A 21394-nucleotide genomic window follows, 5' to 3' on the forward strand; every position below is an offset into this window, starting at 1 on the left:
TGAGTGCTGAAGAATTGATGCTTTTGAACTGTGGTGTTGGAGAAGACTCTTGAGAGTCCCTTGGACTGCAAGGAGATCCAACCAGTCCATCCTGAAGGAGATCAGCCCTGGGATTTCTTTGGAGGGAATGATGCTGAAGCTGAAACTCCAGTACTTTAGCCACCTGATGCAAAGAGCTGACTCATTGGAAAAGACTCTGATGCTGGGAGGGATTGGGGGCAGGAGAAGGGGATACCAGAGAATGAGATGGCTGGATGGCATCACTGACTCGATGGACTTGAGTCTGAGTGAACTCCGGGAGTTTGTGATGGACAGGGAGGCCTGACGTGCTGTGATTCATGGGGTCGCAAAGAGTTGGACACGACTGAGCGACTGAACTGAGCTGAACTGAACTGAAGCCTGCAGCCAGGTTCTGGGATATCATGGCTATCAATGAGGGCCCATTGTTTCTCTGAAGTGATTGAGGCAGCCCAAACCTAGGCACTATCTCCTTCAGCAGAGCTTTATAGACTTCGGTAGCTCTCTGTGTCCTAGTAGGGAATACTTCAATCCATCCTGTGCACATGTCAACAAAGGCTAGCAAGTAAGAGAACCCTTGGGTCTTTGGCATGGATGTAAAATCCACCTGCCAGTCCTCCCCTGGATATGATTCCCGATGTTGGACAAGTTTAATTAGAGAGGGTGGCAAGGGTCTGGTTTTTGGATTATTTCTTAGGCAGGTATCACAATTCTGTGTGACATACCAAACAACCTTAGCCAACTGGGGGTGGTAGAGAATGGGCTTGAGCAAGGTTTCCAGATTATCTCTTCCGAAATGGGTACTTTTATGTAAGGAGTTAGTAATTTTCCAAACCTGAGAGTCAAGGAGTGTTATTTGGGCCTGATCAGTCTGGAACCACCCATGTGACCAAAGCTCCCAGCCCCACTCAGGATATTGGGAATGTTCCTCTTGGGTATAATTTGGAGTCAGGGTTTCCTCGGGGAAAAGGGGCAGATAGCAGTGACGGGTGGCTTCCCTAGTGGCTCATTTTGCCTCCTGATCAGCTTTCCTGTTTACCTGGGCCTCCTTTTCTTGTCCCTTTTGGGGACCCTTGCAGTGGATGACATAATTTAGCAGGAAGTTTGACCACCTCCTGGAGCCTGAGAATGAGCTCTTTGTGTTTATTAATAGAGTTTTGAGTACTGAGCATCCCTCTTTCCTTCCAAATTGTTGCATGGGCATGCAAGATGAGGAAAGCATACTTAGAGTCTGTATACACATTAATCCTCTTTCCTTCCCCTAATTCCAAAGCTCTTGTCAGGGCAAAAAGTTAAGCTTTCTGAGCTGAGGTGCCTGGGGGAAGAAACCCATTTTCTCTCGTTTCTTCTAGGATCACTACAACATATCCTGCCTTCTTCTCTCTTTTTTCCACAAAACTGCTGCCATCTGTGTACCATTCTTCCTCTGGGTCAGATAAAGGTGTCTCAGCTCAGAGCGAGAAGAGCATAAATTGTCTATGATTTGCATGCATTGGTAATCAAGGGGGAAGCGTGGGGATCTGGCATTAAGGTGGCTGAATTTAAAGTCTGACAGAACCTTAATTTTATTTCTGTAGTGTCAAGGAGGAGGACTTGGTATTGAGGGATCCTTCCCCTTGTCATCCATCTATCCCCTTTAGTTCCTAAGACTGCTTGCAGCTGGTGAGGCATCTACACTGTGGTGGGCTGACCCAGGGTCAGCTTAGATGCCTCTTTAACCATGAGAGCTGTGGCTACTACTGCCTGGAGGCAAGTGGGCCACCCTCTAGCCACCTTGTCTAGTTGTTTTGAGAGGTGAGCCACTGGTTGTAAATACAGCCCCCATCATTTGCCCTAACATCCCAAGAGTAGTTCCTACCTTTCAGAGACATACAGCCCAAAAGGCTTTTCCAGGTTCGGGAGGCCTAAAGCTGGGTTTAGGTCAATGTGATAGACTCTTTCAGGGCATTAAAGGCAACCTTGCAGGTCTCGTCCCAGTCAAGTGGCTCTTCCTCTTTCCCTCTTAATTTTTTATATAGGGGTCGGGCCAGATTCCCATGACCAGGGATCCAGATCTGGCAAAACCCAGTCATTCCTAAAAATCCCCTAAGCTGTTTTTTTGTTTGGGGTTATGGGGTATTCAAGATGAGGGATTTCTTCTGGGGGTTGACCATTCTTTTCCCCTCTTCTGTAATTATACATCCAAGGTATCTTACTTGTGTTAAACTAATCTGAGCTTTTTGAGGGATACTCAATAACCCTTTTCATAGAGGAAATTTAAAGTTTTGATAGTATCCATTTGAGAGCTGGTAAAATCTGGGCTAGCTATGAGAAAGTCATCTACATACTGTATTACATTACTGTTTGTTAAGGTTAATTCTCTTAGTTCTCTCCCCAAGGAAGTCCCCAAAATAGGAGGGCTGTTCCTAAACCCTTGTGGTAGTCGAGTCCAGCAAAGTTGTATGACCTCCCTTGTTCCTAGGCCCCGCCACTCAAAGGCAAAGGGCTTTTGGGATTCGGGATGAAGAGGAATGCAAAAAAAAAAAAAAAAGCATTCTTAAGATCCAAGACTGAGAAATACTTAGCATTTCCTGGGACTTGGGATAGGAGGGTGTACGGGTTCAGGACTATGAGGTGGATGGGGACCACAGCTTTGTTAACAAGTCTTAGATCCTGGGTGAATTGATGAGATCCATCCGGTTTCTTAACAGGCAAGATTGGAGTGGTGCAGGGAGACTCACAGGTGATTAGAATTCCAGTATTCAGGTATTTGTTAACTAATGGTCTAAGACCCTCAAGAGCTTCTGGTTTTAAGGGATATTGTCTTTTCCAGGGATAGGGAGCATTTGGCCTCAGGAGAATCTTCACTGGTGGAACATTTATGGCTAGACCAGGGCTGGAGACATCCCACACCTGGGGAATGACCTCATCTAAGAAAGGAAAGGACTCCTCCTTTTCTATGTCTGACTGCATATATTCAGATACCAGACAAAGGAAACTATCAGTTTCTAGCTTTCCCCAAGTCACTCTCATCTGGAGGCGGCAAAGAAGGTCTCTCCCCAGTAGGGAAGCGGGCCAACCGGGGATGTATAGGATGGGGTGGGTCCCTTGTCAGTTGCCCACCTTACAATGGAGGGGCTTAGTAAAATTTTTGCTTTGGAGTTTTCCATCTACCCGTCACCATTTTAGTCATGGAGTCTAAAGGTCCTAATCAGAAAGGGGACAGAAGGCAGCCCCCCATGTTCAAGAGAAAGTTCACATCCTTACCTCCTATTTATAGAGTCACCCTAGGGTCAAGAGAAGTGATTTGGATCTCACCATTCACAGGGGTTTCTTGAGCTGCTAGGCATCATCAGTCCCAGTCACCCAGGACTAACAAAGGGAGCAGGTGTAGGGGTCTTCATACGCCTTCCCTTGGGGCAGTATGGACACTCCCCTTTCCAGTGCCCGTCCTCTCTGCAGTAGGCACACTGGGTATATCTCAGCTGCAGTGGATTTCTAAGATTGTTTTTTCTTCATTGCTCTCCCCATGACTGTTGCATAGTGGTAGGATGAATCAAGGCCAAGATTTTAGCCTGTTGTCAGGCCAAGGCTTGGGTCTGCCTCTCTATCCTCCTAGCCTTTCAGGCTTCCTTTTGCTCCCTTTTGATTTCCTCCTCCCGGTCTCTATTCAAAAACACCCTATTTGCCTCCTCCACCAAATCAGAGTTTGAGGTCTCTGGTCCTTTTCCTAGTTTTTGCAATTTTCTCCTTATGTCTGGGAGTGCCTGGGTTATGAAGGAATAGGCCAACAGAACTCTTCCTTCCATACTTTTTAGATCTGACTGGATAAAGTTTTTAAAGACCTCTGTGACTCTTCCCAAAAAAAGCTGGATTTTCATTTTCCCCCTGTATAGCTTCTTTTATCTTACTATAATTAATGACCTTCTGGACACCCCAGGTCCTTCCCTGTAGTAGGCAAGTAGTGAAGTGTCTTAAGAATTCCTTTCCTGTCCTTGTATTGGGATCCAAATTTGGCTCTGCAGAGGGGACTGCCTCTTCTGCAGGGGGCCAGATTGACCTCAACCCCCTGTCTCATCAGACACTTTTCTAGCCTGATTTAGGATTCTAGCTTTTTTCTCATTATTACAACACCGGGTGAGGATGACCATTATATCCTTCCAGGTGAGAGAGAAGTTAAGGCTAAGATGCTCAAATTCACCTTAAACCTTTGGGGATTGTCACAATATGAACCCAATTGTTTCCTACATTGGTAATGTCTTGTATAGAAAAGTGAACATGAACATGCATAGTTCTCCCCTCCCCATCTCGTACCTCTCTTAGGGGGCAGGTTTCGTCTGAGGGTGACCTTTCCTTCTGTAGAGGACAAAGCTTACTTCCTGATCATAATTCCATGGGGGAAGCTACATATGGAGGTGGAGCTGAGGCAATTCTAAGTGACTTTCCTTTAGGTTCTGTGACTTCTGGGCTTGTCTGAACTTCCTTTCCCCATGTCCTCTCTGCCCAAGTTGAGGGGGTCAAGAGAAGGTCAAGGGGATCTTCTCCTTCGGACCTTGCCAAAAGGACTTTGTAAGAGCATTTATCAGGGTCTTCAAGCTTACATTTTCTCCTGAGAATTCTGGTAGAGGGCCATAAAGGCCGGGACATGGGGAACCTCCTTGTGTTTATTCTCATGTTTGCAATACAGACTGAGCTGCAAAATGGTGTTGAATCCAAGTGACCCCGAATGGTGCCATTTTCCCTCTCCTCCCAGGGAGTAATAGGCCAGTATTGAGTACAGTATTTGATAAGTTTTTTCCTTTTTAGTCCTTCCAGTTGGTATCTCTTCCAGTGGGTCAAAAGACAACCCAGCGGGGTGTCTAAAGGGAAACTAGGCTTATTTCCCATTTTGATGGTGGTATAGTTTATATCCCATTCCCAGAGGACCAGTACTGGAGTCAGTTCAGTTCAGTGGCTCAGTCATGTCTGACTCTTTGTGATCCCCTGAACCGCAGCACGCCAGGCCTCCCTGCCCATCACCAACTCCTGGAGTTTACCCAAACTAATGTCCATTGAGTCAGTGATGTCATCCAGCCATCTCATCCTCTGTCATCCCCTTCTCATTCTGCCCTCACTCTTTCCCAGCATCAGGGTCTTTTCTAATGAGTCAGCTCTTCGCATCAGGTGGCCAAAGTATTGGAGCTTCAGCTTCAACATCAGTCCTTCTAATGAAAACCCAGGACTGATCTCCTGTAGGATGAACTGGTTGGATCTCCTTGCAGTCCAAGGGACTCTCAACAGTCTTCTCCAAAATTACAGTTCAAAAGCATCAATTCTTCTGCAATCAGCTTTCTTTATAGTCCAACTCTCACATCCATACATGACTACTGGAAAAACCATAGCCTTGACTAGACAGACCTTTGTTGACAAAATAATGTCTCTGCTTTTGAATATGCTATCTAGGTTGGTCATAACTCTCCTTTCAAGGAGTAAGCGTCTTTTAATTTCATAGCTGCAGCCACCATCTGCAGTGATTTTGGAGCCCAGAAAAATAAAGTCAGCCACTGTTTCCACTGTTTCCCCATCTATTTCCCATGAAGTGACGGGACCAGATGCCATGATCTTTGTTTTCTGAATGTTGAGCTTTAAGCCAACTTTTTCACTCTCCTCTTTCACTTTCATCAAGAGGCTCTTCAGTTTTTCTTCACTTTCTGCCATAAGGGTGGTGTCATCTGCATCTCTGAGGTTATTGATATTTCTCCCAGCAATCTTGATTCCAGCTTGTGCTTCCTCCAGCCCAGCGTGTCTCATGATGTACTCTGCATATAAGTTAAATAAACAGGGTGACAATATACAGCCTTGACATACTCCTTTTCCTATTTGGAACCAGTCTGTTGTTCCATGTCCAGTTCTAACTGTTGCTTCCTGACCTGCATACAGATTTCTCAAGAGGCAGATCAGGTAGTCTGGTATTCCCATCTCTTTCAGAATTTTCCACAGTTTATTGTGATCCACACAGACAAAGGCTTTGACGTAGTCAGTAAAGTAGAAATAGATGTTTTTCTTGAACTCTCTTGCTTTTTCGATGATCCAGCAGATGTTGGCAATTTGATCTCTGGTTTCTCTGCCTTTTCTAAATCCAGCTTGAACATCTAGAAGTTCATGGTTCACATATTGCTGAAGCCTGGCTTGGAGAATTTTGAGCATTACTTTACCAGCGTGTGAGATGAGTGCAATTGTGCAGTAATTTGAGCATTCTTTGGCATTGCCTTTCTTTGGGATTGGAATGAAAACTGACCTTTTCCAGTCCTGTGGCCACTGCTGAGTTTTCCAAATTTGCTGGCATATTGAGTGCAGCACTTTCACAGCATCATCTTTCAGGATTTGAAATAGCTCAACTGGAATTCCACTTATCTAGGCCTTGAGCAAATACAGAAGGATGGTAGCCTTCCCACTGCACTTCTCCACAGGGTGGTTTCAGGGTGTATTTGTCAGAGTGAAATATTTTATACATTTGAGACTTTACTCTTCTTTGTTGGATGTAATCATAGGATTTGTGTTTAAATATTTACACAAAAAAGCATTTTTTCATACCAGTTTTGCTAGACTGGCAACAGCCTGCTGCAAAGTGCCAAAGACTTTGGAGAAAATTACATGATTTGTTTTCATTATAGAGGAAATTCCATTACCTACTATAAAATTCAAAAATTCTACTTGCATTCAGCTTCTGAGTTGACTTCTAGAGAGGAGATCATTTTAGCATTTTTTTCCTCATGCCATATAAAATGTGTCATGTAGTAATTGTCGAGGAACTAATAAACTATCATGGTCATGTACACTTTTTTTAAAAGGAAATCAAAATCCTTTCCACAGTTAGTACTTGTTTCTTTTGGCTCTTTTAGGGCTAAATTGGTTAATATCAATTGATAAGTGAATCATTTTAAGGAATAGCTACTAGGTTGGTGCAAACGTAATTGCAGTTTCGGACCACGATAAATTTTAAATCATTGTAACTAGCTTCAAACACATCTTTATTACTCAAAATGGGAACCATTACAATCAACACATTTTTGCCGATGAGAAATATGTTTGCTTATTCCTGTAGCATAAAAATCCATGGTTCAGGATTTGACAAACTCTCGGGAAGCATTTTCTGCCTCCTGCTGGTTGTAGGAACATTTCCCTGCAAAAAGTTATTGAGATGCTTGAATAAGTGGTAGTCAGTTGGTGAGAGATCAAGTGTTCTGGTCTTCTTGACAGACCAGAACCTGGGGACAGGAGTTGACGAAGGCAAAGAAAAGAAGGACGCGGGGGACCCAAGTCTCTAGTGGAACAAGGGTGTTCTCTTCATGGCAGTGTGTGCTTATATATTGTAATACAAGGAAGCTTTAGGCAAAAAATAAATTAAGTAAAAAACACCAAAACCAGATGCATAACAATAGTAACCAAGGGAATAACAGTAGTCATAGGACCAAACAAGAGTAACTAGGGGAATAACAGTCGTCACAGGGCCAGAAGAGAAGTAGTTTTACAGAAAAGTAAAAGATTACTGAAAGGAATCCATGTATGCGTTCTGCCTCATGACCTCAGTCCTGAGAACTGCGTGCAGCTTTGCTCATTCCTGTTTTCCAGGAACTGATAAGGATCAGAGGGCCTTTGAGAAACAGAAAACAGCATATAGGATTCCTTAAAATTAAACGTTCCCTGAAAAATCTCCCTTTTTTATTATTTTTGTGAAAAAGGCCCTGACCAATTGAGTTTATTTAGTGTGAACAATTTATGTTGAAAGGCATCGATATATAACAAATATAATTACCAGGACAATTACCAATGTTACAGCATCAGACCCAATACTATGAGTAATACTTTGGAACCATCTTTGAGGGTCTAGCCTAGATAATTGATCAGCTAAGCTATTCAGCTAAAGTTTCCAAATTATTGGAAGAGGGCAGACTTTTAGAGAAGCTTTCAAAGATTTTCTTTTGCAATAATTGTACAATTAGGGAAGCATTATCATGTATGTCTTGTAAGTGAAATTTAATTTGTTCTCAATTGTAAGCACTATAGTTGAACCAAACAGGAGTGATACAAAATTGTGTAGAATGCCAATCACATTTTAGTATTACTTGTTTTTGTAAATCTATTAATTGATCTCTGACTCATTGGATGGCTGTTTTTAGTTCCTGTATTTTATCTTGAATTTCCTCATCTGAGCCTGAGTGGCCCATATAATATGAGCATCTTTGGTCCAATTTTGAATAAAGTCTTGTGTTTGAATTTAGGTTTGTAAAACAATGCCTGCGACAGCGGCAGTAGTGCAAATGGCTATTAATCCCAAAATGCCAAGAATTAACCATCCAATGAATCATTTAGATTGCCGGAGTGATTTAGTGAGTAGCCGAGAGGCAAGTCCTGCCATGGGACCCTCTTTCCAGGGATTCATTTTTCAAAGAAACAGAGGAATTAAGACAAGTACACATTTTGTAATCTATACAAGTCACAAAACGTAGAGTCTTATTAAACTGTAAGTTCTCTATAGCTATAACAAAAGGAAGAGGAACACAAGCTTGTATAAAATATGAATGATTATAATGAAGGGAATAGTTACTATGAGTTGAAAAGCGAGCCCAGCAGAGCTATACCAGCCAAAGTCATGCCCATCAGGGACCAGTGGTTGGAACGGTCCTGGCCCTTTTGGCTCTTGGTTGCTGTATTGTTTTCATAGAGTTTCACAAAAGAGTCCCAGCCGCCATTCTCCTGGATCCAAGGCTCTAGGTGGTCATTTAGGTAAGTGGCCATCCAAGTTGGGATTTGACTCACCAATATTTGCATCTAATTGTCTATGCTTTCTATGCAGTGTCCCACCAAAGGAAAAAAAGGCCATGTGACCCCAGTTTACCCCGGCCCAGAAGAGTTCATACATTACCTGTTCAAAGCTCTGATATGCTGTCCCTGTGGTGATGTGGAGCTGGGACGTCAGGTTGCTGAATGTCTGTTGGTACCTCAGTTCAAACTGGTTGTCTGTCTCCCTCAGGGTTTGCTTTACTGTTGTCATGGGGATCACTTTCTGGGCGTCCAAGCTTCTGCTGTGGCCAGTGGCTCCATTCACTGCAGGGCTATCTGCCAGGTGCCAAGGTGGGTTGTCATTGATGGCATTTGGGGTTGGTTTCCATATCTGATTTTGTCCCTTCTGAGGAGGCCTCAGTTCTGTTCTCTTCCACATCATTAAATTGACTGCAGTTGTATCCTTTCTGGGAAAGCTTGTAAGAGAGAAAGTCAACCACCAGCTCTCGGTTGCTCTGAGACATTTTTATAAGAAGGATGGGTTCTATCAGTTTATTGTCTAAAATACCTGTAGTAAAAAGGGAGTTATGTATATAGGTGCAATAAGTATGATAATTAATTCAGCTTGAGCGGGGTGGGTGGGGGGTGAAGCAAGCAAAACAAGCATAGCAAGAAAAATATTTTCTGGATTCCAAGGCATTCCCTGTTGAGAAACCAGATTTTTAGCTTGATTAGTAAGGGTTTTCGTTTATCCTTAGGTAAGGAGATCAAAGGTCAATGACGGTGAAGGCAGTGTTTTTTGGAGATTTTTAGAGTTGCCATGGCTTGTATTGGGATTTTTTTCTTCCCAGGAATTTGGCTGTTTTTTCTCTGTCTTGAACATCCGATGCTCTCCTGAGGTGGATCTTTCGAAGAGGAAGCCAATTGATTTCATTGGATCTATCTGGAGAAATACAAGCATACCCCTTTCCCTGTAAGATTAATTTCCTAGATTTCCAATGTTTAGTTAGCCCGTCTTGATACTAAATGGGCAGAGGAAGAGAAGTGTCTTTCAGTTCTTAGAAATGTTTTTCTGCTTATGTCAAGATAACTCCTTGTGGTAAGTTTTAAAAAATTTAAAACAAATAAAGCTGTATTAACAATAGTTATAGGATTAAAGAATATCTTGCGTTTGGAATCTAGTAAAGTCTGCTCTGGATAGAGAAAAGAGAATTGTTCCTGTGTATTCCTCCTTTTTAAATTTTTTTATTTGTAGTTTCAGTGTGTGAAATGGGGGAAGTGTGGTCCCTAATAATAGATTGTAATTCAAGAAAAAGTTGTTGAATAATAGATGGATTAGAATTTATGGTAGAAGTTTTTATATTTTTTAATACAAAAACTGACTATGAGGAGTCAGAAATTATATTGATAGGGTAAGGATGTAGGTGAATAATGTGAATAAAAGCATATAATTCATTTTGTTGAACAGAATGAAATTTAATATAAAAGACTTTATATTCTTGAGAGAACAAAATGAGGCTTTGGTGTTTTTAGTCCCGTCTATATAGAAAACATCAGCTTGAGGTATAGGTTGTGATGTAACAATGTGAGAGATAATAAATTCAGTATTTTTGAAAAAATTTTAAAATTTATTAGAGGGATAATGAAATGAAATTTCTCTAAAATAGTCTGAGAAGTCTATTTGGAAATCGGTAGAAGTTTGTAATGCATTTTCAAATTGAGCTTTATTAATAGGCAATATAATTTGGTGAGGATCAGAGCCAATTAAAGTCTTAGTTTTTCTATTGATAATTATTAGAGCGATCAAATCAAGATAGGGCAGAAGTGACTTTGTCTCTTTAAAATGGGTATATATCCATTTTATTGGGTGTTCTTGTTGGGCAAGAAGTCTTGTGGGAGAATGGAGAGAGGGGAGTATAAACAACTCTAAAGGCAATCAAGTCTAATATGAGTAAGAAATTGTTTTGTATAATTCATTTTGTATTAAACAGAGTTTTTGTGTGTGTGTGTCTCTTGTGAAAATGAATGAGGACTATTTAAATCAGGCTCTCCTTTTAAAGTATTAAATAGATTAGTCAGTTGATAATTTGCAATACCTGCTGCTGCTGCTGCTGCTGCTAAGTCGCATCAGTCGTGTCCGACTCTGTGCAACCCCATAGACGGCAGCCCACCAGGCTCCTCCGTCCCTGGGATTCTCCAGGCAAGAACACTGGAGTGGGTTGTCATTGCCTTCTCCAATGCATGAAAGTGAAAGTGAAGTCGCTCAGTCGTGTCCGACTCCTAGAGACCCCATGGACTGCAGCCTACCAGGTTCCTCTGTCTGTGGGATTTTCCAGGCAAGAGTACTGGAGTGGGTTGCCATTGCCTTCTCTTAGCAATACCTAAAGAGGGTCTAATCCAGTTTATATTGTCTAAAAGTTTTTGAAAATCATTCAAGGTTGACAATTTATCAACACGAATCTGTGTTAGTTGGGGAGTAATATGTTGTCTATTAACAATAGATCTTAAGTAATGGTAAGGTCTAGAGGTTTGAATCTTTTCAGGGGCAATGATTAATCTAGAGTCTTTTAAGCATTGTTGAGCTATGTCAAACATTTGTTGAATTTTTATTTTTATTTTTTTTAATTTTATTTTATTTTTAAACTTTACATAATTGTATTAGTTTTGCCAAATATCAAAATGAATCCACCACAGATATACATGTGTTCCCCATCCTGAAAACAGATGGAGCTGAAGACAATATATGATCTATATAATGAATAACAAGAAAGTCAAGAAATTGTTTTCTCACGGGTTCAAAGGCTTTGGCTACATAATATTGACATATGGTGAGAGAATTTATCATTTTTTGAGGCAATACAGTCTATTTATATCATTTATGAGGCCCAATATGATTAGGAAAAGGAAGAGAGAAGGCCAATCTTTCTCGGTCTAGAGGGTGTAAAGGTGTAGTAAAAAAGCAGTCTTATAAATCTATAATAATAATATGTCAGTTTTGATGAATAATGGTAGGTGATGGAATTTTTAGTTGCAATGTACCCATAGGTTTTATAGATGTATTAACTTTTCGAAGGTTTGTTAAAAGATGCCAGTTGTCAGATTTTTTTTTTTTTTACAAAAATGGGAGAATTTCAAGAACAAGATTCTTTAATATGTTTTAATTTCAAATATGTATTGATAAGTTTTTTAGTAGCCTCTAGTTTTTCTTTTGTAAGGGGCCATTGTTCTGTCCAAATAGGCTTGTCGCCTTTTCAAGTTATTTTAATAATTGCATTGTTTGTTAAGTGAGCAGTACAGTGGCCCCTAGGAAAGATGTGGAATACATATTTGAGTTTGTCATTGCATAAATAAAGCTCCTTTTATTAAATTAAGAGGTGCATCTATCATGTAGGGTTGTAATGTTGTAGGCTGCCTTTTCGTCCCTCATATGGATATATTTGGACATTTTGATAAACCTCTTGTATTTTGGTTTGAGAAACTCCTGCAATTTGGCAAGAAATTTTCTGTATAGGCCAAGATTTGGGCCATAAATGTTTGGAAATAGTAGTAATATCAGATCTAGTATCAAGGAGACCACAAAATTTTTTGCCATTAATTTTGATATTTATACTTGGTTGGGTATATTCAGATATTATTGATGTCCATAAGGATTGTTTTTGATCTGAATTGTCAAATCCGTCTGTCTGTACATCATTAGAGGAGTTAATAGAAATGTAAGATAAAGGAATTAATTGAGCAATTTTGTTTCCCTTTTTGAATTGCCATAATATCTGAGATGACATCATAATTGGAATTTCTCTCTTATAATTTGAATCAATTACTCTAGGGTGAACAGTACTGGCCAAATAAAAGACTGAAGGTTTGTGGGGGTAGGGGTCCAAAAAAGTCCGATAGGTGTTTTAGAAGGGAGTACTTAAGGAAAAAGGAGAAAATCATTTAGGGCTGGTATATCGACGGTAGCATTGCCAGATGTTGAGGGTTTGAGGGAAAAGATGGAGTTTGCCCCTGGTTTTTGTTGATGGGGACCTGGGGAGTCCCCAGCTTGGAGTTTTCCAAAATAGGCTTTCCTATAATATCATATTTAGATTGGCAGTCTCTGGCCCAGTGTGTCCTCTTATGGCAATGAGGGCAAATTTTGGGAGATTTTTTAATAGTTTTAATTTTTTCTGTGTGCTTTTTAGCAGAATCCCTTTTACAATGAGTTTTATCCCCATATGTAAAACATCTTTCATATCCCTTTTTAAAGGTAGCAACCATTGTTTCAGTTAACATTTGTATTTTTTGAGTTTCTGATCCTAAATTGTGATAAGCCTTTAAATAATCAATAATAGTCTCAATCTCATGAATTGGAGCAGTAGCTCTTTAACATTTTTGGTTTGCATTTTTATAAGCAAGCAGTTTTTCTAGCTGCATTTTGGCCTCTTCTCTGATAACATTATAGGAAATATCAACTTTGAATCTAGCTAAAAAACCAGCATAGGCTTCATTAGGTCCTTGAAATATTTTTGTGTAGCTATCTTTAGGTTTCATTGACTTCTAGTTTTCCAGAGGGGGAACACAAGGTTGGGGTTTACCCATATCCATATGTTGGGGTCAAAATCTGGACCATCTTTATTAGGGTCGGGTGGCTCAACTATTTGAAGTTTATATCTGGCGACGTTTTGTTCGGCTAAAGGCAGGTGTGACGTGGTGAAGGCTAGAAAGGACTCATTTTTTATGTCCCAGTCTAGTAATCTAGAAAGCCTTCGTCATGAAGGGAATGAGTAGATAGTGTTTTCTCATAAATATGAGTATGTGTTAAAGGCTTATCATTGTCATTATGGGAAGTATTATTAGCTTTAGTGTCAAAAAGAGCCTCAGAAGAGTCATCGTTAGAGTCGTTTTGTCTTTGAGTTGAGAGGACTTTCGGTTTGGCGTCCATTGTAAGAGGAGGAGGAGCACTTGGGGCAGCTGGAGCAGGGCTGGTGGGATAATTTTGAAATATTTTATGTTGTTTTAATAGGGCCTTTTGTAAAGTTTTATCATCTGATTTATATTCATGTAACAAGTGTTCTGCCTGTTGTCGAATATCGGGGGGTGGGAGGGGCTAGAATTTTCTTGAAATGGCAAAATCATGGCTTTAGTGAGGGCCCATAAGGGCCAGAAATCTATTGGAATATTTTTTTCCCCGTCTTGTGGTTCACTTAACATTCTTTCTAACTTGGTTCCAAATCTTTAAATCAAAATTGCTTTCATCAAGGAACCAGGGATTATGTTCAATTACCATTTGGAGACAAGCCTCTAATTGCTGACGTGAAACCAAAAGCCCTTGAACCTTAAATAAATGATGAAGCAAAGTAGAAAAGTGGTGGGGCTTTCCTGCCGTTTGACCCATAACCCCGCACTTACCGACCTCAGTAGGTCCACAGTCACTCCGTCTGGTTGCCAAGGGCATACTCCAGGTCCCTGTTTGGGTGCCACTTGATATGGTCTTCTTGACAGACCAGAACCTGGGGACAGGAGTTGACGAAAAGAAGCCGAAGAAAAGAAGGGCGCGGGGGACCCAAGTCTCTAGTGGAACAAGGGTGCTTTATTCATGGCAGTGTGTGCTTATATATTGTAATACAAAGAAGCTTTAGGCAAAAAATAAAGTAATAATACACTGAAAACAGAAGCATAACAACAGTAACTAAGGGAATAACAATAGTCATGGGGCCATAACAACAGTAACTAGGGGATAACAATCGTCACAGGGCCAGAAGACAACCCATATATTGGAAATAGGAACATGACTAAGTAGTTTTACAGAAAAGTAAAAGATTACTGAAAGGAATCCATGTATGCGTTCTGCCTCTTGACCTCAGTCCTGAGAACTGCGTGCAGCTCTGCTCATTCCTGTTTCCCAGGAACTGATAAGGAACAGAGGGCCCTTGAGAAACAGAAAACAACATATAGGATTCCTTAAAATTAAACGTTCCTTGACATAAGTGAATATGGCAGATGAGGCACAACCTTGTGCCCAATTTGTTTAACTTCTGAAGCATTAGTTGTGCGATATGTGGTCAGGCATTGTCATGGAGAATTGGGCCCTTTCTGTTGACCAGTACCAGCTGCAGGCATTGCAGTTTTCAGTGCATCTTATTGATTTGCTGAGCGTACTTCTCAGATGTAATGGTTTCATCGGGATTCAGAAAGTTGTAGTAGATCAGACCAGCAGGAGACCATCAAATAGTGACCATGACCTTTTTTGGTGCAAGTTTGGCTTTGGGAAGTGCTTCGGAGCTTCTCAGTCCAACCACTGAGCTGGTCATTACCAGCTGTCATGTAAAAGTCACTTTTTGTGACATGTCACAATCCAATTGAGAAACAATTTGTTGTGTAGAATAAGAGAAGACACCACTTCAAAATGATGATTTTTTTGATTTGCGGTCAGCTCACGAGGCACCCAGCTCTTTCAAATTTCCAGTTTGCTTCAAATGCCAAGCAACCATAGAATGGTTGACACTGAGTTCTTGGGCAACTTCTCGTGTAGTTGTAAAAGGATCAGCTTCAGTGACTGCCCTCAATTGGTTGTCAACTTCTGATGGCCTCCCACTTCATTCCTCATCTTCAAGGTTCTCATCTCCTTTGCAAAACTTCTTGAACCACCACTGTACTGTATGTTCATGAGCAGTTCCTGGGCCAAATGCCTTGGTGGTGTTGCAAGTTGTCTCTGCTGGTTTTCAACCCATTTTGAACTTGAATAAGAAAATTGTTTGAATTTACTTTTTGTCTATCATTTTCCTAATCTAAAATAAACATAAAATACCCAGCAATAAGTCATTAGCAAAAAAAAAAAGCAAGAAATGAACATTAAAATGACATGTAACATAACGTTTATTTGAGAATGTATTCCAATAGCAAATGGCAAAGTTGAACAATGCAAAACCGCAATTACTTTTGCACCAACCTCACTCTACTCCAGTACTCTTGCCTGGAAAATCCCATGGACGGAGGAGCCTGGTAGGCTGCAGTCCATGAGGTCGCTAAGAGATGGACACGACTGAGCAACTTCACTTTCACTTTTCACTTTCATGCATTGGAGAAGGAAATGGCAACCCACTCCAGTGTTCTTGCCTGGAGAATCCCAGGGACAGGGGAGCCTGGTAGGAGGCCGTCTATGGGATTGCAGAGTCAGACACGACTGAAGCGACTTAGCAGCAGCAGAAGCAATAGTATGAATAAATTCTATTTAATGTATTATAAGAGTTCCAAAGAATAGCAAGGAGAGATAAGAAAGCCTTACTCAGTGATCAATGCAAGGAAATAGAGGAAAACAACAGAATGGGAAAGACTAGAGATCTCTTCAAGAAAATTAGAGATACCAAGGGAACATTTCATGCAAAGATGGGCTCGATAAAGGACAGAAATGGTATGGACCTAACAGAAGCAGAAGATATTAAGAAGAGGTGGCAAGAATACACAGAAGAACTGTACAAAAAAAGATCTTCACAACCCAGATAATCACAATGGTGTGATCATTCACCTAGAGCCAGACATCCTGGGATGTAAAGTCAAGTGGGCTTTAGAAAGCATCACTATGAACAAAGCTAGTGGAAGTGATGGAATTCCAGTTGAGCTATTTCAAATCCTGAAAGATGATGCTGTGAAAGTGCTGCACTCAATATGCCAGCAAATTTGGAAAACTCAGCAGTGGCCACAGGACTGAAAAAGGTCAGTTTTCATTCCAATCCCAAAGAAAGGCAATGCCAAAGAATTCTCAAACTACTGCACAATTGCACTTATCTCACACGTTAGTAAAGTAATGCTCAAAATTCTCCAAGCCGGGTTTCAGCAATACATGAACCATGAACTTCCAGATGTTCAAGCTGGATTTAGAAAAGGCAGAGGAGCCAGAGATCAAATTGCCAACATCCTCTGGATCTTCGAAAAAGCAAGAGAATTCCAGAAAAACATCTATTTCTGCTTTATTGACTATGCCAAAGCCTTTGACTGTGTGGATCACAATAAACTGTGGAAAATTCTGAAAGAGATGGGAATATCAGACCACCTGACCTGCCTCTTGAGAAACCTATATGCAGGTCAGGAAGCAACAGTTAGAACTGGACATGGAACAGCAGACTGGTTCCAGATAGGAAAAGGAGTATGTCGAGGCTGTATATTGTAACCCTGCTTATTTAACTTATATGCAGAGCACATCATGAGAAACTCTGGGCTGGAAGAAGCACAAGCTGGAATCAAGATTGCTGGGAGAAATATCAATAACCTCAGATATGCAGATGACACCACCCTTATGGCAGAAAGTGAAGAGGAACTAAAAAACCTCTTGATGAAAGTGAAAGAAGAGAGTGAAAAAGTTGGCTTAAAGCTCTACATTCAGAAAACGAAGATCATGGCATCCGGTCCCATAACTTCATGGCAAATAGATGGAGAAACAGTGGAAACAGTGTAAGACTTTATTTTTCTGGGCTCCAAAATCACTGCAGATGATGACTGCAGCCATGAAATAAAAAAAACACTTACTCCTTGGAAGGAAAGTTATGACCAACCTAGACAGCAAATTAAAAAGCAGAGACATTACTTTGCCAACAAAGGTCCATCTAGTCAAGGCTATGGTTTTTCCAGTGGTCATGTATGGATGTGAGAGTTGGACTGTGAAGAAAGCTGAACGCCAAAGAATTGATGCTTTTGAACTGTGGTGTTGGAGAAGACTCTTGAGAGTCCCTTGGAGATCCAACCAGTCCATCCTAAAGGAGATCAGTCCTGGGTGTTCATTGGAAGGACTGATGATGAAGCTGAAACTCCAATACTTTGGCCACCTGATGAAAAGAGTTGACTCATTGGAAAAGACCCTGACACTGGGAGGGATTGGGGGCAGGAGGAGAAGGGGATGACAGAGGATGAGATGGTTGGATGGCAGCACTGACTCGATGGACATGAGTTTGGGTAAACTCCAGGAGTTGGTGATGGACAGGGAGGCCTGGTGTGCTGCGATTCATGGGGTCACAGAGTCGGACATGACTGAGTGACTGAACTGAACTGAACTGAACTGAAGGCACTGTTTACTATCAAGCATTTCCATACTTCAGATATTTCAGAGTCATTCATCAGTGTGACCATTAGATAAACTTTACAAGCAAATATAGGTTTTCCTAGTTTCATCTTGGTACAGATATTTGTTCTACTAGCAATTATTTAATAAACATAAGTTGTAAATCTATATGAGGAGCTAACCGTTTTCAAGTGATCTCAGACTTGCTTACTCACTTTTTCTATTTGATTTGTCAAAGCCAGTTATTTTTTGAGGAGATGTATATTTTTATCTAATCTGCTATAATCTAGGCTATATTTCAGTGTTAATCACTTTGGTTGGGCTTCCCTGATGGCTCAGATGGTAAAGAATCTGCATGCAATGCAGCAAACCCAGATTCAATCCCTGGATTGGGAAGATCCTTTGGAAAAGGTAATGGCTACCCACTCCAGTATTCTTGCCTGGGAAATCCCATGAACAGAGGAACCTGGCGGTCTACAGTCCATGGGGGTCACAAAGAGTTGGACACAACTGAGCGACTAAGCAACCACATGTTGGGGATTTTCTCCCCGGGACTTGGAAGCGACGAACCTGAAAGAATGACACTCAGACAGTCTCTTGCAAGGACTGACAAGTTTATTTCTGCAGTCAAGCCTTTTTATAGAAGTAGGAACAAAGAGCTTAAAGTATACGGCCAGCAGAGCGCATACGGGGTTAACACATAATCAGTAAAAACATTTCAAGGACAGCGCGCTCTAAGTGACTCATGTGCTTATCCCATAACCCGTTTTCTCAAGTAACATCCCTATTTCTTATTAAATCTTGGTGCCGAGCATAAGCAAATGCAGGAGATGTTTTTCTGTCCGCAGTACACAAAGCCGGATACTTCTGGCCCTTCGCCATTTTCCCAAGGACTTTCTCCTAATACGGCTATTTTGTACTACGCTTCCCAACATATCCTCCTTTTGTTTTTAATTAAAGCATGGCGGCTGCTAGTTGGACTCCACTGTGGGAGGCACAGAGTCTAGAGTAGAGATTTCTGTATCCTATAAGCAATGACAAAAAGAGCAGGGTGATTAATACATACATAAAAATATTGCTTCCTGAAAACCAAGCTCTAGGGTCTAGAGACGATAGGGTTTTGGTTAAGGTATCATAGAATTGAGTGCTATACAATTCTCTAGGTATCCTAACTTGAAAATTAGCAACTTGTTGTTTCAACAAATTGATGTCTAAACTTGAGTTATCTGTGAGATCCTGCAAATGTGCCTTAATTTTATCCCAAGGATATTCAGTGCTATTATAGGGCATGTTAGTCAGACAAAAAGAAGTAAAATTCCAGTGACAGTGTATACATGTTTGGAAAGTCAGTTGTTGCATTTGATCTCCTAAGTAGATAACCACAGTTTGTAACTCATTAATTCGTGTTTGTAATTGCTGATCTATTTGAGCTTGCCGAGTCCACAAATCATGAGAGTCCTTGTGCCAAGCAGTGATAAAATCATGATTTTGTATACAATTATGTAAAGCCATACCAGACAAAGTTCCTACAGTCATAATGGAGAAAAGGCTTAAGATGCCTGCAATAATCCACCCAATGATGCACTTAGATCACCTAAGCCTGGTTTTCAACAATACAGAAAGAAATACAGAATCAGTCCAAGGTTCAGTTAAGTTTACGGGAAGCCATAACTCAGATCCTTGTTTAGCGCAATGCTAACATTGTGATATGAAATGGTGTGATTAAGGCAGGTATACAATGCACATGCAGTACAACTGACAATCTTGGCCGATAAGTCGATATCAAAATGCCCTACCATAAACAAGTACAGAAGGTGAACACATGATTGAATATAGCCAGTACTACCACTCCAGTACTCTTGCCTGGAAAATCCCATGGATGGGAGGAGCCTGGAAGGCTGAAGTCCATGGGGTCACTGAGGGTCGGACACGACTGAGCGACTTCACTTTCACTTTTCATTTTCACGCATTGGAGAAGGAAATGGCAACCCACTCCGGTATTCTTGCCTGGAGAATCCCAGGGACGGGGGAGCTTGGTGGGCTGCCGTCTATGGGGTCGCACAGAGTCGGACACGACTGAAGCAACGTAGTAATAGTGGTAGTAGTAGTATATAGGAAGGTAAAATTAGAAGGATGAAACACACCCATAGTCTCATAAACATTAGTGAAATGCTCTAAAGCTGCTGGAATTTTCCAAATGTGCCATTGCTTTGGCCCCACAATAGGGAAGACAATCCTGGGTTGTGGGGGTGATAAGCCCCCATTATACCAATTCAGCAATATGTCCTTATCAGTCCAGAAACTTGTCTTAGATTTATGAAAGCCTCCAATGCTTAATCTATTAAACCAGGAGCAGTTATGATGTTCCTGTTCTTCAGTGTCTGCTCAGCCTGACGAGTCATGTTTTTCATTTGAGCCCATGTCGGGTAAGGATTCAGATGATGGCGTTTCCTCATTGGCTCCTCCAGGGTCATTGATGAGACCCTTTGCGTTAACTTCATCATTTCCTGAGGGAGTCCAGTCTTGGGATCCTTCCTGGTAACGGACATAACAAAGGGGAACCCAGATTTCCTCTCCATCTGCAACAACAAGACCATAACCCTTGCCTAGGAGTCATAAGATTCCTGGCAGCCATTGATTAAATTGCTTATACCATATTGGTGTATTGATTTCTAATTTGCTGTTTTTGTCTTCTGCAAAATGTCTATCTGCACGAGTGTCAGCATTATTTTTTGCTAAGTCTAAAAAATTTAGGGAATAAAGAGTTAAAGATAATAATAATTGAGGGTTCATAGGATAAGTGTATCTCCTCTTCCATATTCCCTCTTTCTGTTTTAATAAATGAGTTTTTAGGGTGTGGTGGGCTCTTTCAATAATGGTTTGACCTTGAGGATTATAGGGTATTTCTGTAATGTGTGTTATGTTCCATTCTGATAAAAATGAACGAAACGAATGCGAGGTGAATGTAGGTCCATTGTCTGTTTTCAAGACAGAAGGAATCCCCATAATGGGGAAGGTGAGTAAGAGTGTGGAAATGGCATGTTTGTTGGATTCTGAAGAGACAGGTATTGCCCAGATAAAGCCTGAAAATGTATCAACTGAGACAAAAAGTAAAGAAAACTTTCCTAAGGAGCAGTGAGTGAAATCAGATTGCCAAAGGGAATTAGGCTGTTGCCCCCGGGGATTAACTCCTGAAAGTTCGTAGTGCAGAGGGGCATAGACATCACAAGTTTTAATAATCTGCCATGCTTCAGCGAGAGGAATATGGTATTTAGAGTGCAATCTATTAGCATTGGTATGAAGATTAGCATGTTTGTCACTGTCAGACGTAAAAATGGGAGCTATGAGCCTGTCAATAGCATCATTTCCTGCGACCAGAGGGCCAGGTACACCTGAATGAGCACGTATATGTGCAATAAAGAAGGGCTCTGTACGTGAGCGAATTAAAGCTTGAGTCTGTGAAGAGAGTATATAATTCTTCATCTAGATTGTATAAAAAAGCGGTAACAAAATCAGGAAAAAGGGAAGCAAGGTATTTGGAATCAGTATATATGTTGAAGGATAATGGTTGAAGCGACAAAAGAGCATATAAAGCATACAATT

At 41.0% G+C, this 21394-nt stretch overlaps 1 pseudogene; it reads right to left on the reverse strand.

The window, feature by feature from the left end:
- Nucleotides 1–6990: 6990 nt before the first annotated feature.
- LOC109569469 (bcl-2-like protein 1) lies at nucleotides 6991–15009 on the reverse strand (annotated as a pseudogene).
- Between the last annotated feature and the right edge of the window lie 6385 nt (nucleotides 15010–21394).

This window comes from Bos indicus, chromosome 15, assembly GCF_029378745.1.
Source record: "Bos indicus isolate NIAB-ARS_2022 breed Sahiwal x Tharparkar chromosome 15, NIAB-ARS_B.indTharparkar_mat_pri_1.0, whole genome shotgun sequence".
NCBI classification, from domain to species: Eukaryota; Metazoa; Chordata; class Mammalia; order Artiodactyla; family Bovidae; genus Bos; species Bos indicus.